Source organism: Lichenostomus cassidix, chromosome 11 (genome assembly GCF_008360975.1).
Source record: "Lichenostomus cassidix isolate B80296 chromosome 11, HeHo_3.0, whole genome shotgun sequence".
Taxonomy (NCBI): domain Eukaryota; kingdom Metazoa; phylum Chordata; class Aves; order Passeriformes; family Meliphagidae; genus Lichenostomus; species Lichenostomus cassidix.
Genome location: NC_139492.1, coordinates 1632790 through 1650340, shown reverse-complemented (window position 1 = coordinate 1650340; position 17551 = coordinate 1632790). Strand labels below are relative to the sequence as shown.

The window sequence follows — 17551 nt, the reverse complement described above, 5'->3', positions numbered from 1 at the left end:
AATGTTCCCCCGATGGCTGTGGCTCATCTCCCTGCTGCTCCTGCCAGCCTGGATCCATCCCATCCCAGCCTGGCCACATCCAGCACCCACTTCCTGCCTTTGCACTTCCCTGGCAGCCACTCCCTGCTCCCTCCCGGGCCTGGCCAGGGAATTCCATGGAAAGGTCGTTTATAAATCCTGACGTTTGGTTTTGCTGTGAGTGCCCCGGCGAGGCAAGCCCTGAGCTCTGCTGTTATCCCACACATTCCTCCCATTTATTCCTCAGACAGATTAGGAAATCGTGGCTGTCACTGAGCATTAGCAGAGCTGTTCCCTCAGCTCTCCCTCTCCAGCTGACTCTTCCTTGGAGCACAGAATCCATCAGGATGCTCCCCTGTGTTTTGTGAGGACATGGAGTGGTGGGAAAAGAGGGAATGGCTTCAGGGTTTGGTGGGATTTTGGGAAGGAATCCTTCACGGTGAGGATTGAGGGTGCCCAGAGAAGCTGTGCTGCCCCTGGATCCCTGGAAGTGTCCCAGGCCAGGCTGGACAGGGTTTGGAGCAGCCTGGGGTGGTTGGAGGTGTCTCTGCCCATGGCTGGATGAGCTCTGAGGTCCTTTCCAGCCTTCCCTGGCTGGGCAGATCTCCCTGTGTTCCCTGCTCCATCCCGGGCTGTCCTTGCAGCCATTCCCTTGGCTCATGTCAATTTTTGGGAAAAGCCTGGAGCCACATCCCTCCCTGGGACAGAGCTGGATGTCCCTGGTGTGCAGGACAGGATTCAAACAGCACCAGGCACCTGTTGCTGCCCCTTTGCCTGAGGAAAACACTTCCCAACCCAAGAAAATCCATCAGAGCAGCACAACTGAGCATCATCCATCTTTTTAACACAATGGCTGGATTTTCCTGAAGCAACAGCTGATTTCCAGCAGCCAGGAATGCTCCGGAGGAAGCGATTTTATTTTCCCTTGCCTTGCTGGATTTCCGAGGACGCAGCCTTTGATCCCAACTCCCGGTGTTATCAGGGAGGAAGCTGCAGCTCTTTGAAGCTCAGAGCTCCTGAATCCCAGGGGATTGGATCACCCCAATTCCATACCCAGGGATTGTGGCACCACGGGGTGTGCAGGGCATCACTGACAGCCCATTTTGGGAGAAAAGCAGGGGATTGGATGCCTGCAGGAGCCCAGATGTGGCTGGGGAGGATTTGGGTGTCGTGCTGCTGTTGGGAACATCTGGCTCTGCCGCTGTCCCGGGGCGCTGGAAATGGAAATGGGTCACGTCCTGATTCCAGCTTTGGGATGAGGCTTTAGGGCTGGGGCTGTCTGGGTCATTGTAAAACTCCTTTGTGCTTTGGGGCTGTGGCTTTCTGCCCTAAAATTCACCCCAAAAAGGCACCTTTTTCTTTCGGAGCTGCGTGGATCCGGCTGGAAGCTGCAGAAATGGCTCTGTGATGGGATCAGCCCTGAGGAATCACCACTGGGATCCTGAGCTGGAATAACGGGAGTGTGGAGGGGTTTGAGGACAAGCAGGAATGGCCTCTCCAGCCTTTGGGATTTGCTGAGCTGGGGAATTCTGCACATCCAAAATTCTGCCTTGCTCCCTGGGAAAATTCCCTCTGGATTCCTGAAGGTGGAAGGATGCTGAACAGATCCATGAGCCCAGGGTGCTTCTTCTGGATTGAAGTTTTAAAGTTCCAGGTGGTTTTTCAGCCCAGAAAATCCTGATTTTTTTTTTTTTTCCCCTCAGCTCTGTCTGGGGCTGAACTTTTGCCCTGCAGACAGAGCCAGATTTAATTGTGCCCCATAAAGCAGCTCCAGCTCTTCCCTGCAGGAAGGTTCACGAGGAAGATGGAAAATAGGCCCTTAATGCCCTAAGAATTTCCCCCATTTTCCCTTCCATGAACTTTTAAGCTCATCCAAAACACTCCATACATTGATGGCAGGGCTGGGATGCTGCAGCTTTGCCAGGAGGGCAGGATTTCCATGGAGTTCTAAGTGGAAGCAAATGGTTTAAAAGGAAATTAAGTTTACGGCTCTATAAAAAAAAAGGCATTTTATTGCTTTGCTTTGCTTTGCTTTGCTTTGCCTGTCGCTCGGGACAGGCAGGAGATAAAGGAATGTTCAGAGGCTGGAGGCAAAGAGGAGCAAACCCATGGATCTAAATGGATTCTGCTCCTGGAAAATCCTGGAAGAGGGATGAGCAGAGGTGATGCTCAGGATGCTTCATGCTATTATATATTGGCAGGGGATACAGACACAGCAACACCTGGGGGTTATTTATGGGCAAAAATAGCAAATCCCTAGGATTTAATCATTAATCTCTTCCCATGGCATTGATTGGAGAGCTTGGTGTAAATGGGAATAAAACTGGCTCTGGGTATCTGGGGAATCCAGCAGGAATGGAAGGGAGAGGAGTTGGTAATTTCATGTTTCATGTTTCTCCTTCCCGTGGAGAAGCCAGTGGGATCCATGTGGATCCACCTGTGCTGTGTCCAGGTGAGCCAGGAGGATCCTGTGGGACAGAGGAAGGTGACAGCCAGCGCTTTGTGCATCCAGGGAGCTCGGGATGGCATGAGGCTGGTGCAAATCCCTCGGGATTGCGGGAGCAGCCCTGGGTTGGGATCTCTGGAGGTGGCTGGATGCAGGAGGAGCTCAGCTGGGCTCCTTTCCCACCAGCAGCTGCAGGTTTGGGGCTGCACATCCCCCTCGTTCCCACACGGATCCTTCCTGCTGCCAGCTCCGAGGGGCTGCTGGGTGACATTTCACATTGTCCCCTCGCTCTGAGCCCTGGGATGGACTGGGATGGACCGGGATGGACTGGGATGGACTGGGATGGACTGGGATGGATCAGGATGGACAGGGATGGACTGGAATGGACAGGGATGGACTGGGATGGACTGGAATGGACAGGGATGGACTGGGATGGACAGGGATGGACTGGGATGGACAGGGATGGACTGGGATGGACTGGGATGGACCGGGATGGACTGGGATGGACAGGGATGGACTGGGATGGACTGGGATGGACCGGGATGCTCCGTCTGGGGTGGCTGAGGAGGTTTGCCTCTTCCCGAGCTCCGAGGGGAGAGCAGAGGCTCCGGAGCAGGAAGCTCCCCCGGCTCCAGCGCTCCCAGCTGTGTCAATAGAGCAGCCAGGAACAAAAGGGCTCTTTCTTCGCCGTGTTTGTGCAGGGGGGGACAGGCGGTGGCACTGGGACAGGGCTGCTGGGGACAGGAGTGTGCAGGGCTCAGCAGCAGCTTTCTGGGAAGGGTCTGGCAGCGGGATGGGATGAGGGGATTCAGGCTCTGCTCATACCATTATTTATATAATTGTATTATTATTATATATATCAAATTATTACGTATTATGTGAGGTTTACATATTTATATGGGAGAGTTAGGTCCCAACATCCCTGGCAGTGTCCCAGGCGAGGCTGGACAGGGCTTGGAGCAGCCTGGGACAGTGGAAGGTGTCAAGGTGTCCCTGCCATGGAATGAGATGAGCTGTGAGGTTCCTTCCCTCCTGGGATTCTGTGATATATGTTCTGTGATATGTATAAATATGGATTTCCTTTTGGGGCTTTATTGAGAGCTCATCCAAGGAAGGGAGGAGGCTCTGGGCTGTTTCCAGGGCCAGGAATTTTCCCAAATATTGTCCTTGCTGCCACCAGGGCCTGGGGTGGTTGCACATCCCTGGCTGTGATGGGACATCCCTCCATCCCTGTCCCCACTGCCATCCCAGCTCCCACATCCTCTCCATCCTCCTCCAAGGATGTCTGTGACACCTCCCAGGACAAAGGACTGGTGACAGTGCCAGGCTGTGGCTGCTCCTCACCCACCCAGTGATCCCAGGAACTTCTGGAGAGCTTCACAGGACCAGAGCAGCTCTCCCAGTGGACACATCCCCCATGGATTCTGCCATTCCCAGCAGAGCTCTGCAGGGTTTGGAGCAGCAGCTGATCCCTGGAAACCTCCAGAGCCCTCCGTGCTCCCCAGCCCAGGTGCAGCAGCCTCGGCTGTTCCTGTGCCTCTCTTCCTCCTCCTCGGAGCTCCAGGGAATCCTCTCCAGCTGTGAAAACAAGAGGAGTCTCTTCCTGCAGGGGACAGGGGAGTGTCCCACCCTCCGGCACAGCTCCGGCCCTGCGATGGGGAGCTGAGGGCTCTCGGCACTGGGAGCACTGGGAGCACTGGGAGCACTGGGAAGCTCAGCTGTGGCCACTGGAGGATGCTCAGCCCCATTTAGCACCTCCCAAACGTTGGATTCTGGGGTTGAAGGGATGGAATGGGACAGTTGAGTCACCATATCCATGTGTTTTGAAGGGAGAGGTTTGGAGCTCCCCCTGTCCTGGTGGGAACATGAAGCTCCTCCCGTTTTTCTCCCCAAATCTGCTCCCGCTTTCAGAGCATTTTAAACCTCAAATTTCAGGATTTAATCCCTCATTTTGGCACTGCTGTCATCCTGGAGCTGTCCTGCTGGAGATCCCAGGTTCTGTCCGTGTTTCCCACCAGCTGTGGTGTTTTCCACCAGCCAGCTTCCCGACACGGGGAATGTGCTCCAGGTCTCCTTCTCACCCCTTCTCCTGGTGGATAAATCCATGGAAGCTTCTTGCCGAGCTGCTGGGAATCTCAGGAGGCTTTGCTGCAGCTTAAACCCGAGGATGTGGCAACATCTGTGGGCAAGAGGAGCCTCTGCCCTCACCTGCCTGTGCCAGACTGGGAACAACTGGATTTTTCCCCTTGGATCCCCATTTTCTCCAGAGCCAAGGATGGATTTGGTGGTGGCACCATTACCACTGGGCGCTGTGACATCCCTGCTGTGACACCGGGCTGCTGGCTGTGACACCCAGCCCTTTCCCACAGGATGAGGATGAGTCAGTGAGGGGATGAAGCAGAGCCGAGCAGAGCTGTTCCCATTCCCGCCTGGCCTTGGGAAGCAGTGGATTTATGGGAGCATCAGCAGGGGCGCTGGGATGTAAATCAGCAGCTCTTCCATGTCCTCTCCGTGGCTGCTGCTGATTCCCACACACGGATCCGTTTTAATTCCAGCCTGACAGGGACAATCATTCCTGGCTGCTCCAGAGGTCTCTCCAGCGGGAGAAAGGGAGTCTCGGGGAGAGGGGAATGTTTGTTCCTCAAAAAAACCTCCTGGCATGGAGCAGAGATGGATTTTGGCAGCTCCTTCCCCAGCTGGCTGCTCTGCCCTGACCCAAGGGTCACCTTTGGGGTGACAAACCTGTTGTCCCCGAGCCCGTGGAGCTGCAATTCCCGGGATGTCGCTGCGGCTCCCGGAGCTCCGCCGCTCCTTGGCAGCGCAGCCGGGCACAGGCAAACAATGCCCTGCAATTAAAGAGCCTCTTAATTGCAGCGCTACACGCGGCTCTTCCGCCGCTTTCTAAGTTTGGGGCCGTAATTACAGCAGCGGGGAAAGGCAGCAGCTGCAGCCGAGCCCTGCCTTCCAGGGATTCTTGGATTTGACCGTCTGAATCCTGGGCTGAAGCCTGGCCTGGGATGAAAGGGAAAAGCAACGCCCAAGCTCTGTCCGGGCAGCCCCTGCAGCCCCTCCGGGCTCCTGGGGCAGCGTTTGTTCCTCTTTTTCCTCCTTTTTTCCCTATTTTTCCTCTTTCGAATGGTGGTTTTTTTGCAAAGCAGCTTTAAAAAAAGAAAAAAACCATCCCGGGGAGGTCCTGCCCTGGTCAATCCTTGCGAGTCTCAGTTTGGAAACAGCGGCCAGGAAGATTAAAGGGTGCCTGGGAAAGCCAGGCGGGGTGTCAGGATGCTGCGATGCGCTGGGAGTTGTCCCTCTGCTGTCTGTCCTTGTCGCCAGTTCAGCTGGTTTTCGGGAGAATCCATTTCCCTCTGGATGATCCCAAAGGCTTGTTGGAGGGTCGGTTGGTTTGGGATCATCCCGCAGCATCCCCAGGCGGCTCCAATCGCTATTTTTGTGCCAGGGGAGATGGGAATTGTGGGCGCAGCCACGGCAGGCAGACACCAGACCTAGATTTAATGTTTTCCCTGTTTTTTCACCCCGTGGCTTTGAGGAATCCCGGGATAAACAGCACTTTCTGTAGCAAAAAGAGGATTCTTGGGAAGCAGGGGAGGGAAGCTGAATCCAGGCTGCGTTTTCTCCTGGAATCATCTCCCAGATCCCGAATGTTTTCCATCACACAGGCAGGTTTGTGTGGGATCACCTGGGCAGGAAGCAGCAGGGAAAACGATACCCCACGGGGATCTCTCTCCAACACCCCCTTTCCCCAGATCCAGCAGCAGCCGTGGCTTTAATGGAAGAAGCAGCCACTTTACAGCAGCTCCTGCTCCATGTGGGAAAATTATTACTTGCAACGTTTGGCTGGAAAAAGGAGGAAAAGGAGCAGCAGAGATGAGAGATGCACAGTTATTCCTGATCCCCGTGCAAGATCCCACATGACTTTCCCTGCAAAAAAAAAAAAAAAATCTCCTCCCAGAGCTTTAAATCTCCAGGTGAAGGAAAAAAATGCTCTCGGTCTGTGAATTCACTGGGAAAGTATGTGGGGTTTGGTGGTGTTGCGTTAGCACTGGGCTGAGGGAAAGGAATCCTTTCCGGTGTCCATGGGATTAGGTATTGTCTGGGATGGTTTCTGCGGACAGGAGAGTTATTCCTGGGATGAGTGTGGCCTGTCAGACAGGCAGTGATGTCCTGATCCCTTCCCTCTCCTCCCTGCATCCAGGGGTTGGAGAGAAACCATTAATCAGTGGCTTTCACCTTTTTTTTAAATTTTTTTCTTAATTATTGCTGTTGGGAAGAATTCCATCTTCCAGCCAGGATATAAAAATATCCCTTTTTTCCCCAGACTCCCAGAGGGTTGAGTTCTTTCATTCCTCCTTTTTGGAGGAATTTTGGAGTGGCTGAAGATGAGGAGAGGGATGAGTCACATGGATCCCATTCCCTGCTGGTGCTGCCCACCCCAGGCTGGGGGAAATTCCCAGATTCCCTCATTTCTGTGCTTTCCAGCACCTTTTCCCATTCAGCATCCCTTGGGAGCTGTGGGAAGAGCAGCAGCATCCTTTCCTCAGAGCTCTGAGACAACATTTTAAAATCTCCCTGTTCTGCCTGAAAACCATATCCTGGAGCAGATGAGAAATTCCCAACCTTTGCTTTGCATCCCTAAAGAAGGATGCTGTCCTGGACCAACACAGCAGGAATGGCCTTGGACTCCAAGAGCTTTTCCAGCTCATTCAGCACCAGCAAAAGGAAAATATCGACAGGATGCCATTCTTCAACCCTCGGCTCATTTTCTTTTTGCCTGATGAAAGAAGAATCCAGCAGCGTGAGGAAGGGGATTTTGTCGCTTGGAGTGTCTCTGGAGAAAACATTCCTGGGAGCAAACAGAGCCTGGATTTGTCTGGGCTGTGAATATTGGTATTATTCGGCTTTGCTGGTGCTCGGATGGGGCTGGGGAAGCAGAAAAGCAGGAAAAGAAGGAGAAGCAGCACGGAGGGGTTTCTCCAGCTGGGGACAGCCTGGCTGGTGCCGTGGCTGGAGCTCGGGGATGTGTCCGTGTCCCACATCTGCCACCCAGCAGCTGGAGCAGCAGGAAGGGCTGGAAATCCCTCGGCGGGATGGTTTTCATTCCTGGCCCTTTGAAGTCGCAGGCATGTGCCTGGCTCGTGTTCGGCACCTGCACACAAACCTGACCCGGGGCTGGCAAGGAGAGCGGCTGGAAAAAACCGGGAAAACCGACGGGAAACGCCGGGATTTGAGCGCAGCTCCTCCCCACCCCCCAACCCCGGGATGCAGCAGGGGCAGTGCGAATCCATCGCGCTTTTCCACGGCCTTGGCACGGCGGGGCTGGCTGGCACTGCCCGGGGCTGGAGCCATCCCGCTGCTGCCGCCCGGGGCTGCTCCTGGATCCCGCCCGGCTGCCGCGGCATCCTTGAAGTTGTCCATGAATGTGTCTCTGTTCCCCAGACTTTTTATAGCTCCGGGCGTTTTTCTTGGCCCCGAGCGCTGCTGCTCCCGTGGAGAACAGAGAGCATCGCTCAGCGCCGGCGGCTGCAGCCAGCGGGGCCGCGGGGGCTGCGGCAGGACGGCTCTTTGGGATTCTGCTTCCCAAAATTCCCGTTTAGCCCCCTGGCTGTGTCCTGAAGCTGATTTGTGTTGTAGCTCGGATGCGGCAGAGCACAGGGAGTGTCCTTTTCCTAAACCTTTCCCTGCCTGGAACATCCCTCCTGCCTTCCAAGAGCCGTGAATTCCAGGGAAACTCTGTGCAAGGTGATGGCAAACTTGGCTCCAGGCAGCTCCAGCTGGAGGAAGCCAAACCAGGTCGTTCTCCATCCAAACCAGGTCGTTTTCCATCCAAACCGTGACAGCTCCTCTCCCATCGGTGCGGCTCTCCTTGGGGTATGGTACCCACTGCAGCATCCCAGCCCCATAGCTGGGAGAGAGAGCCTAAAGGAAGGGAAACCCCAGAATTCCAAAGCTGCTTTCACTGCTCTCTGGGATGTGATTCCCTTCCCTAAAAACCCTCTGCATCCCCTTTGCCGTGGGGACAAGCAATGGCAATTGCTCAGGAGAGGTGGCACTGGAAGCAGGACCACCCTGTCCCCCCTGAGGGACACCCCAGCCACAACCCCACCGAGGAACCCCCAAATCTGCCAGCACGGGACATTCCCAACCGAAATCCACATTAACTCAACTTCTGCTTTGCTTCCCAGAGCCAAGGGGAGCAGTTGGGCTTTGCAGGGACAGCTTGGGGTTAAAACATGGGTTAAAGATAGTCTGGGGTTAAAGCCTGGGTTAAAGCTGGGGTTAAAGCCTGGGTTAAAGATAGTCTGGGGTTAAAGCCTGGGTTAAAGCTGGGTTAAAGCCTGGGTTAAAGCCTGGGTTAAAGCTGAGGTTAAAGATCCGGCAGGATCTGGGCTGAGGCTGCTCTCCAGCAAAGCCCCCGTGCTCCCCACCGTGCTCGGGTGAAATCGGATCCAACCCCCACCACGCAAGGGTTTGTCCTCGCAGCATTTTCGGGATGTTTCGCATTCGGGAGACACCCGAGGAATGTCTGCTGGGGAGGGCGGACAGCCTGGGGAGCAGCGAGGGGACAAAGCCACCTCTCCAGGGCTGGCCCCGCTCGGGTCCTGCAGCAAACCCGCTGCAAAAGGCGTTTGTTGTGTGAAAAGAGAAATCTGGGCTTCTTCCAACACCTTCCCGGTGGGATTTACATCCCCCAGAGCATCTCCCGACTCGAGGAATTGCAGCCAAACTTGATTTGGGAGAAGGTGGCTGCTGGAGCAGCATCCCGGCTCTCCCCATCCCCATCGCCATCCTCCTCCTCCCTGAGCCCCTCGCCCAAAGTTGGCTCTGCACCGGCGGCTCCTTTCAGACACCTTTGCTTCCCTCTGCAGGAAAACTCCATCAATTGCAAGTTGGCCTCTCCCAGTCCCGTTATCCCAAAATTCTGGACCCCAGCAGGGGTGGAAGTGCTGCCGGGGGGGCCCAAGTTCATGTCTGCACAACGTGGCCTGCCAGAGCCACCGGCTACTTTTATCTCCATCACTTGACTATTATACTTAATCAGGAAAAGGGGAATAATATATTTTTTATTTGAAATCCACTTTTCTTTTATGGAGAGCAAATTATAATCGCTTTTAATTGAAAAGAAAAAAAAAAAAAGCTGATAATATTCTGCACCAAATTTCTGGTCGAGAATAATTAACAGTGCAATAAATCCCCAAAGGAAATGCTCATTAATCTTGTCTTTCCGAAGCAAATTTCAAGAGGAGAACTGATTGAAAACATTGCTAATAATTATAGGAAAGTTGACAGCTTAAAAGCCCCCAAATCTGGCAGCAGTCTCCTCCTATCAGATGCTGTGGGAATTGGTTCAGGCTGGACGGGAGCATCCGGAATTGTGGGACAGCCTTGGGATGCTGGGAGTCACTGGGATGGGCTCTGGGAGGGATCTGAGGTGGCAGGGGTGTGGCTCATCCTGGGGTTTTGGGGTGACAGGATCATCCAGCCAGCTGGGTGGGTGAGCCCAGAGTGTCTGTGCTTGGGCTGCTGGTCGGTGCTGGGATGGTCCTTGTGTCACCATGGTCCCTGTGCCACCCAGAATCCTTGTCCCCCTTGTGTCACCATGGTCCTTGTGCCACCCAGAATCCTTGTCCCCCTTGTGTCACCATGGTCCTTGTGCCCCCATGGTCTTTGTGCTTCCCATGGTGTTTGTGTCACCATGGTCCTTGTGCCACCCAGAATCCTTGTCCCCCTTGTGCCACCATGGTCCTTGTGCTTGCATTGTCCTTGTGCCACCATGGTCCCTGTCCCACCCAGGATCCTTGTGCCATCCATGGTCCTTGTGCCACCCAAGATCCTTGTCTTTCCCATGGTCCTTGTCCTTCCCACAGTCCCCCTGAGCCCCAGGCGAGGTGCTGCCCTCTCCATCAGCCCAATCCCAGCTCTGTCCAGGTCTCTGGGCCTCTGCATCCCTTCATCCAGAGCATTTTGGGAAGAACTTTGGGATTTCCTGCCCTTGCTGATCCCTCTGTGCCTGGCGGGGTTGGGCAGGACCTGTGACCCTGGGCACAGCCAGGAGGAGGGTGACACCCACAGGGACATGTCCTCCCTCTGTCCCTCTGCCACTCCAGGGCCTCACAGCATCCCAAGGAATTTCTGGATTCTGCCATTCCTCCCCCCTCCCCAGCTGAACCCTGGGACTGCTTAATTGCAGGGAGCCAATTAATTTCTGCCAGTGATCCCTGCTTGAGCCCAAAGGCAGAACCAGCCCAGCCCTGAGCAGCTGCTCCCAAGGAGAGGATCAGGATGCCAAAAGGACGAGGAGCTAGATGAGGCTTGGGTGAAAATCCTGGGATGTGCTCATGGCTCTCGGGTTTCCTGTCCCCGTTTGACCAGGGCTGGGAGCAGGAGCAGGAGCTTGGAGCAGACCCAGGCAGGAAGGAAACGTGAGATTGGTCTGGGGATGCTGTCATTGCCTGGGATTTTTGGCTCTTTTCTCCCTTTTTTGGGGGTCACGGGAGGCTGAGAGGGAAATGCAGACTGGGAATCTGCATCCAAATGCTGGGCTAGTGGGATGAGTGGGATTTGGGGTCACAGGAAGGTGCTCTGGTGATGCCCAGGGGTCAGCCAGGGGTGTGGATGGTCCTGGTGTGGCCTCTGAGCTCCCCTTCTCCCAAATCCATCTTTTCTGCACTTCCCCAGCAGCATGGAATCATTTCTGCCCTCGTGCCACCCTCAGCATCCCATGCACAAGGATTCCCAGGGACAAATTTTCCTTATATTTGAAAGGGAACCAGAGAGAGGGAATTCCTCCCTTTTGGTTTATGCAAATTCCCTCTTGGATGAGGAATGTGGCCAAGTCCCACAGCCCTGGGATGGGGACATTTCCCATCAGCAGTGTTTTCCAGCCTGGCCTTGGTCACTGCCAGGGATCCAGGGGCAGCACAGCTTCTCTGGGAATTCATCCCAGGCCCTGCCCACCCTCCCAGGGAGGAATTCCTTCCCAATATCCCATCTCCTCTCCTTCCATTTAAAATCATTCCCCCATCCCATCTCTCTGCAAAACTGCTTTTATCACCCAACCTGCTGTCTGAGAAGTCCATTTTGATTTTTTTTTTCGATTTTTTTCCCTGGGTGCCACCTGCCCCAGGCAGGTCCTGCCACCTCAGGCACCCCCAGGGTCCCCTCCCAGCTGCTCTTTGTCTCCCAGAGCCAGCATTTCCAGCAGGCAGCTGCTCTGCCCCTCGCTGCCCCTTTTATCTGGGCTCTGTTAAATGATCTCAAATATGTGATATGATAAAGACAAACAAACACCCGCTCAATTTAGTCCACCCTAATGCCAGACTCTACTTTCACCCAAGTAATTAAGATTAATGCAGTTGATAATTTAGGAAGTATTCTTAAATGTACCCTTCTGGCAGCATCCAACATGTAATTTTACCTTCGAAGATTTATCGGAGCACTTAGGTAACAGATAGGTCCTTAGCAAAGAGGGGCATTTAGGAGGAAAATGAAAGATTAATATTCCTTAAATAAATGGCAGAAGAAGTCAGGCTTTATTCCAGCCCCACAAAGATGCTGCTGTCAGCCCCAGCCCTGCGAGATCCCCAGCGAGATTAAACCCAGCGCAGCCTCGGGAGCTCTCAGATGTCCGATGCCTCCGGATTTTTAGGGATGCAGACGCTCTGAAGGGCATCAAAACGCAGGGAGGATTTGGGAGCTGATTTTCCCTCGGGAGCAGCGCAGGAGGATGCAGCTCCTGGCTATTCCAAGGAGGAGATGTGGATCCAACCCGAATTTCCCCGGTGTGGCTCCAACCTGGCAGCTCCCGGCCCTGCTTGGCACATCCCAGTGCTTCTCCCGCTCCGTGATGGGTGAAAAAAGCGGAGCTGACCCTGGGCAGAGCCTCCCCTCTCCCTGTCTCCAGCCGTCTGATTTCCTCTGGAAAGCGCTGGAGCAGCTCCAAGAGCCGGGAATTGCCAGGTCACCCTGAGCCTCCATCCCTTGGGGCTGGGATGGCCTCCAGCTGGGGCTGAGCTGGATCTGGACTCTCCTCCTCTCCCCCATCCCAGCAGAATCCCAGACTGCAGCCTCCTCTGGAAGCGCCTGGGGCTTGGGAAGGGACCGTGGGCACGGCGCCGAGACATGGCTTGTGACACCACCTTGTGACACCCCCACATCCCGTGGGGAGCCCCGGGAGCTGCCAGGCTCAGCCTGTCCTCCTCCTCCTCCTTTTCCTCCTCCTCCTCCGTGATTTTGCATTCTAAAGGATTAGCTCTGTTTGCTAAATCTGGATCCCCAGTGAAAGCTGGAGCCTCACCAGTTTGGAAATCCCAAGCAGCTCAGATCCAGCAAATCAGTTTTGGATCGTTGTGGGCAGGAAAGAAACTTTCTGAACAACCTTCCAGCTGCTTTGGGCCAGAAAAATCGGCTGGAAATCACTTTTTGCCCCAACACAGCCAGATGAGAACATGCAGAACTGTCCCTGTGTGTCCCTGTGTGTGTCCCTGTGTGTCCCTGTGTGTCCCTGTGTGTGTCCCTGTGTGTCCCTGTGTGTGTCCCTCTGTGTGTCCCTGTGTGTCTGCATCCCCAGAATCTTTCCCATCCCCTCACCCAAGCTCCTTTTCAAGCTCTCAGCACCAAGACTTGGCTCCTTCCTGCTGTGGTTTCTTCCCAAGGGATGCTCCAGCCCAGCCATTTCCCAATTTTTGTGTCCATCCCAAACCTGTCCCTCTGGAACAGCCCCAGTCCCCACTCCCAGCCTCCCTCCTTGGGGACAGCAGGGACCTGGGCTGGCAGGGAGGTGTCCCAGCCCTCTGGATGTGATGCTCCCACTGCTGCATTGTGTCCAGGCAGGAAGCAGAGCCCTCATCCTGCTTTTCTCTGTTTTTGGGAGGTGGGTTAACAGAGGGTTTGATGTGTCAGGATGTTTTCTCGAGGAGCAGGGAGGTAACAGAGAGCCCTTAAAATCCCCATTTTTACCCAAATTTGGGGAAAAGCTCCCTGTGGGGGGCAGGAGGGTTGGGAATGGCAGGAGCACAGGATCAGGCCTGGCTGGCAGCAGGCTGGCAGCTCCCTGTGCCCAAAGCATGCCCAGGGCTGGGCTTTGGGCTTTGGCCATCCTCAGTTCCCCTCTCCTCCTCCTCCTTTTCCATCATTTCCTGCCTCTCAGAGCCGAATCCTGACCATGGATAGGATGAAAATCCAAATGTTTCATCAGCTCTGAGGTATCCCAGTGGGATGCAGGGATACAGGGACAGAGCTGGGATGCAGCAGAGGAGGAGGTTGGATCCCATCTCCTCAATTTCCTCCCTCCCACAGCACCCAGGCAAAGCCCCCCACCTGAGGCACCCAGCTGGGAGTGGCCAGGATGGCAATTTTGGGGTGGAATCCCCACTTTTGGCTCTGAGCTCTCCCTGCACGCCGCGCTGCCTCAGCCAAGCCAAAGGCAGATTCCTGACATATTTCTCTCTTTCCTTTGCAGCCAAGAAATCCATTTTTCATGGGAGGTGAAAGTGAGTCGCGGCAGTAGCTGAGCACGGAGGGTGCCAAGGTAGGGGCCAGCTGACAGCACGGGCTGGGATGCTATTTTTGGGAGCCAGACTCTCTCCTCCCCATCCCAGATGGGCTCTGGGAACACCTCTGGCTGCAGGGATACTCAGAGACCTTCTCTGGCCCTGCTGCAGCTCAGAGGCAAGAGGGAGGGAGTTTAAAGGGCTTGGGGAAGGGGAGAGTTGACAAGGAAAGGGGTTTTTCCCAGCTTCAGACAAAGCCTTTCTGGGATTGATCCATCTGGGTGGGATTTCAGTCCTTTAGGCAGGGGTTAAAAGGCTCTTTTTGGGGACAAAGTGTGTTCAGAGTCACCCTCGTGTCGTGTGGAGCCAGTGAAAGCCTCCAGAGCCAAGGGATTCTGTGTGGAACCCCCTCGTGGAATCCTAGAGTTATTTGGGTGGGAAGGGACCTTAAAACTCATTTCATTCCACCCCCTGCCATGGGCAAGGACACCTTCCAGGTTGGTCCAAGCCCTGGCCTTGGACACTTCCAGGGATCCAGGGGCAGCCACAGCTCCTCTGGGCAACCTGTGCCAGGGCCTGCCCACTCTCCCAGCCAAGAATTCCTTCCCAATATCCCATCTAATCCTGACCTCTGGCAGTGGGAAGCCATTCCCTGTGTCCTGTCCCTCCATCCCTTGTCCCCAGTCCCTCTCCAGCTCTCCTGGAGCCCCTTTAGCACTGGAATGCTGCCCCCACCCATCTCCCTCCCACCAGCACCGCAAAGGGCATTTCCCTGGCTGATGCCACCCCGTTGGCATCCTGAGTTTTTCCAGCCGCCCACTCCCACGCCTGTCCCTGATCCCTGAGCTGCTGTGCTCCCAAACACAACAGCAGCAGCTCCATGGAATTATAGAGTATCCTGAGCTGGAAGGAATCATCCATCCAGCTCCTGGCCCTGCACTGAGCCCCCAGTAATTTAAAGTGGGGTTGGGAGTGTTGGCAACCTTAAAGCTGTGCCCCTTCCCTGGGCAGCCTGTGCAGTGCCCAGCACCCTCTGGGGGAAGAACCTTTCCCTGATATCCACCCTAAACCTCCCCTGGCACATCTCCTGTGCTGTCGCTGGTCACACACAGACCCCTCCTGGCACGGAGCAGCCGCTGAGCTCCCCTGTGCCAAACCCCGAGCGGAGCCCCTCGCCCCTCGCCCCTCGCCCCTCGCCCCTCGCCCCTCGCCCCTGGCCCCTCGCCCCTCGCCCCTCGCCCCTCGCCCCTCGCCCCTCGCCCCTCGCCCCTCGCCCCTCGCCCCTCGCCCCTCGGCCTGCCCCGGGCGCTGTGCGGAGGCCGAGCAGGAACATTCCCTTCCCGGCTGATGGGCTCGGGCGATACGGCAGCGATAGGCTCCGGGAGCGCTCTCGTTATCGGGCTGATTGGCAGATGGAGCTGAGTCACCGCGAGTCACCGCGAGTCACCCACTCGCCAAGGTCAGCGCGGGGAGAGGCTGAGCCCAGGCTGAGCCCTGCCAGCCCCGCCGAGCCATGCCCCTCTCCCTGCCTCTGCTTTCCCCAGCAGCTGCTGGGCTTTCCCGGTGGGATGTTTGGCTTTTTCCAGCTCACACAACCGTTCTGTTCCCTCCTGGCGTGGGTTTAGCCCGGGGAGATGCTTCCCCTGTCACTGTCCTGCTTGCGGTGGGGACCTGGTTGTCCCCTCCCCATGCTGTGGTGCTATCGGGTGTCCCAAATGAGCTGCTGGTGTAATTCCAGCTTTTCGCCCTTGGGAAGGAGGCTTTACCCATGCTGGGCGGGCTGTGATCCCCCGGGATTTGCTGGGGAAATACAGGAATAAGCACAGAGGGACTGGGGAGCTCCGAGGCGCTCAGAGCTCTGCCCCGTGGGCACAGGCGGCGCTGGAGGCAGCAGCAGGCAGGGCGGTGAATCACAACCCGTCTGGCACGTCGGGCTCCCGGCAGGATGGGACCTGTCCCTTGAGCAGCACTGCAGTGCCAGCCAGGCTGCTGCCAGCCTGCCCGCAGTGTCCCCTGTCCCCTGAGCCACACAGGTGACCCCAGGAGCGGGAGGATGTCCCAAACCCCGGCAGGACACTCAGAGGCAGGTGAGGATGGCTCTCCCTGCAGCCAGCCAGCCTGGCAACAAACATCACATGGGGATTTTTAAAGCCAAGCTTCCTTCGCCTCCGTTCCATCCCTTTCCAGCTCTGCTTCCAGGAGCTGAAATGTCAGAATCCAAGAAGCGATGCCAGTGGTAACCCAGAGAGGAGCCTGGGGCTGGAAAAGCCGCATGAAATAGGCGCTATTTCCATTTTTTCCTGGGTTTCCCATCCCACTGGGGGTGAACTGTGCCTGTGCCAGATCCATAACCCCTCGGGGGAGGGATGCAGGAGGTGCCTGGGGAATATCACTTTAAATCAACACGCCCAGCCCTCCTTATCGATGGCCCCATCGGAGCCGTATGAGGCCCCGGATTTCCCTGCTCCCAGGGCTGCTGGGCCACCTCAGAGTGATCCCAGCGGCCACAGCCAGCAAGAGACAGGGACAGGGGACCCCCAGGCAGGGACAGGGGACCCCCAAAGCCTGGCACGGGCATTGTGCCCAACAAATGCTGAATTTACACCTTGCCCTTATACCTATGCACCATCTGTGCTTTGCATGGAGTGAATTCACACCCATCTCCTGCCCGGTGCCACCACCACCGTGGGTCCCATCGTCAGTGGGACAGCCCTGCGTGCCACCAGCTCTGCTGTCCCCATCCCCATCCCTCTGCCAGCACGGGGAGCAGGATGTTTGTGTCTCCTGGCTCCCCCCCAGCCCTTGCCGTGCAAATCCCGCAGCTTTCCAGCCACACCGACGAGCCTTTCCCTCCCGAAAACAAAAAAAAGGCTCCTTTATGTGGCTGAAAAGCCCGACTGTGATAATGTAGCGAGCGCTGGCCTTGGGTATTTTATCTTGGCAAGGAGCCTTTGCAAATTTAAACAGCAGCAAACGGGCTCTGGAGTTGTGGCTGGCTCAGGCATAAGTGGGGCATTGTTTTCCCAGCAGAGCCCTTTGTGCCAAAGGGCCGCGTGTGAGCTTTGGCCGCAGAGGCGGCACGGTCGGCTCCGACCCTATCGGCCTCGGATCCGTTTCGCTCGGCAGGGTGTGAAATTGGGGAGGAATTCAGGCCTGGGAGCTCGAAGCAGAGAGGAGACCCCCGGCAGTGCAGGGGGATGCAGCCGCCGCTCTCTGTCCCAAATATTGTTATTAATAACCCAGCAGCACTGGGGGTGCTCATCCCGACAGATTCCAGGTGGGAATGGAGAGATGAGCCACAGAAACACTGCAGAGATGCAGGGTGCTCCTCTTTTCCTGCAGGAATTCTCCTTCTCTGCTCAGGGCACTGCCGGGCAGGATGGGTGGATAAAGTGGGGTTGGGAACTGAGGGAATTACATCCAGGAGGAGAGGAATAAGCTGAATTTCCTGCTCCTCACCCCCTCCCAGCAGTGCCGTGCCTTGACCCACTGCAGCAGACGGTAAAGAAACATTTCCAGTGAGGCAGGAGAAATAAACCCTCACTGTTTCCAACAGACTTTTTTTTTTTTTTTTAAAAAA

The 17551-nt window shown here is 55.8% G+C and overlaps 1 protein-coding gene across 3 annotated transcripts in view; it reads left to right on the top strand.

The window, feature by feature from the left end:
- The window catches only part of ZNF469 (zinc finger protein 469), a 164391-nt gene that overhangs the window by 132455 nt on the left and 14385 nt on the right, over positions 1-17551 (top strand). For all 3 annotated transcript variants that reach the window (XM_085071381.1, XM_085071382.1, XM_085071383.1), the window contains one exon: positions 13941-14009. The gene's annotated coding sequence lies outside the window, so the exon portion shown is untranslated. The remainder of the gene's footprint in view (positions 1-13940; positions 14010-17551) is intronic.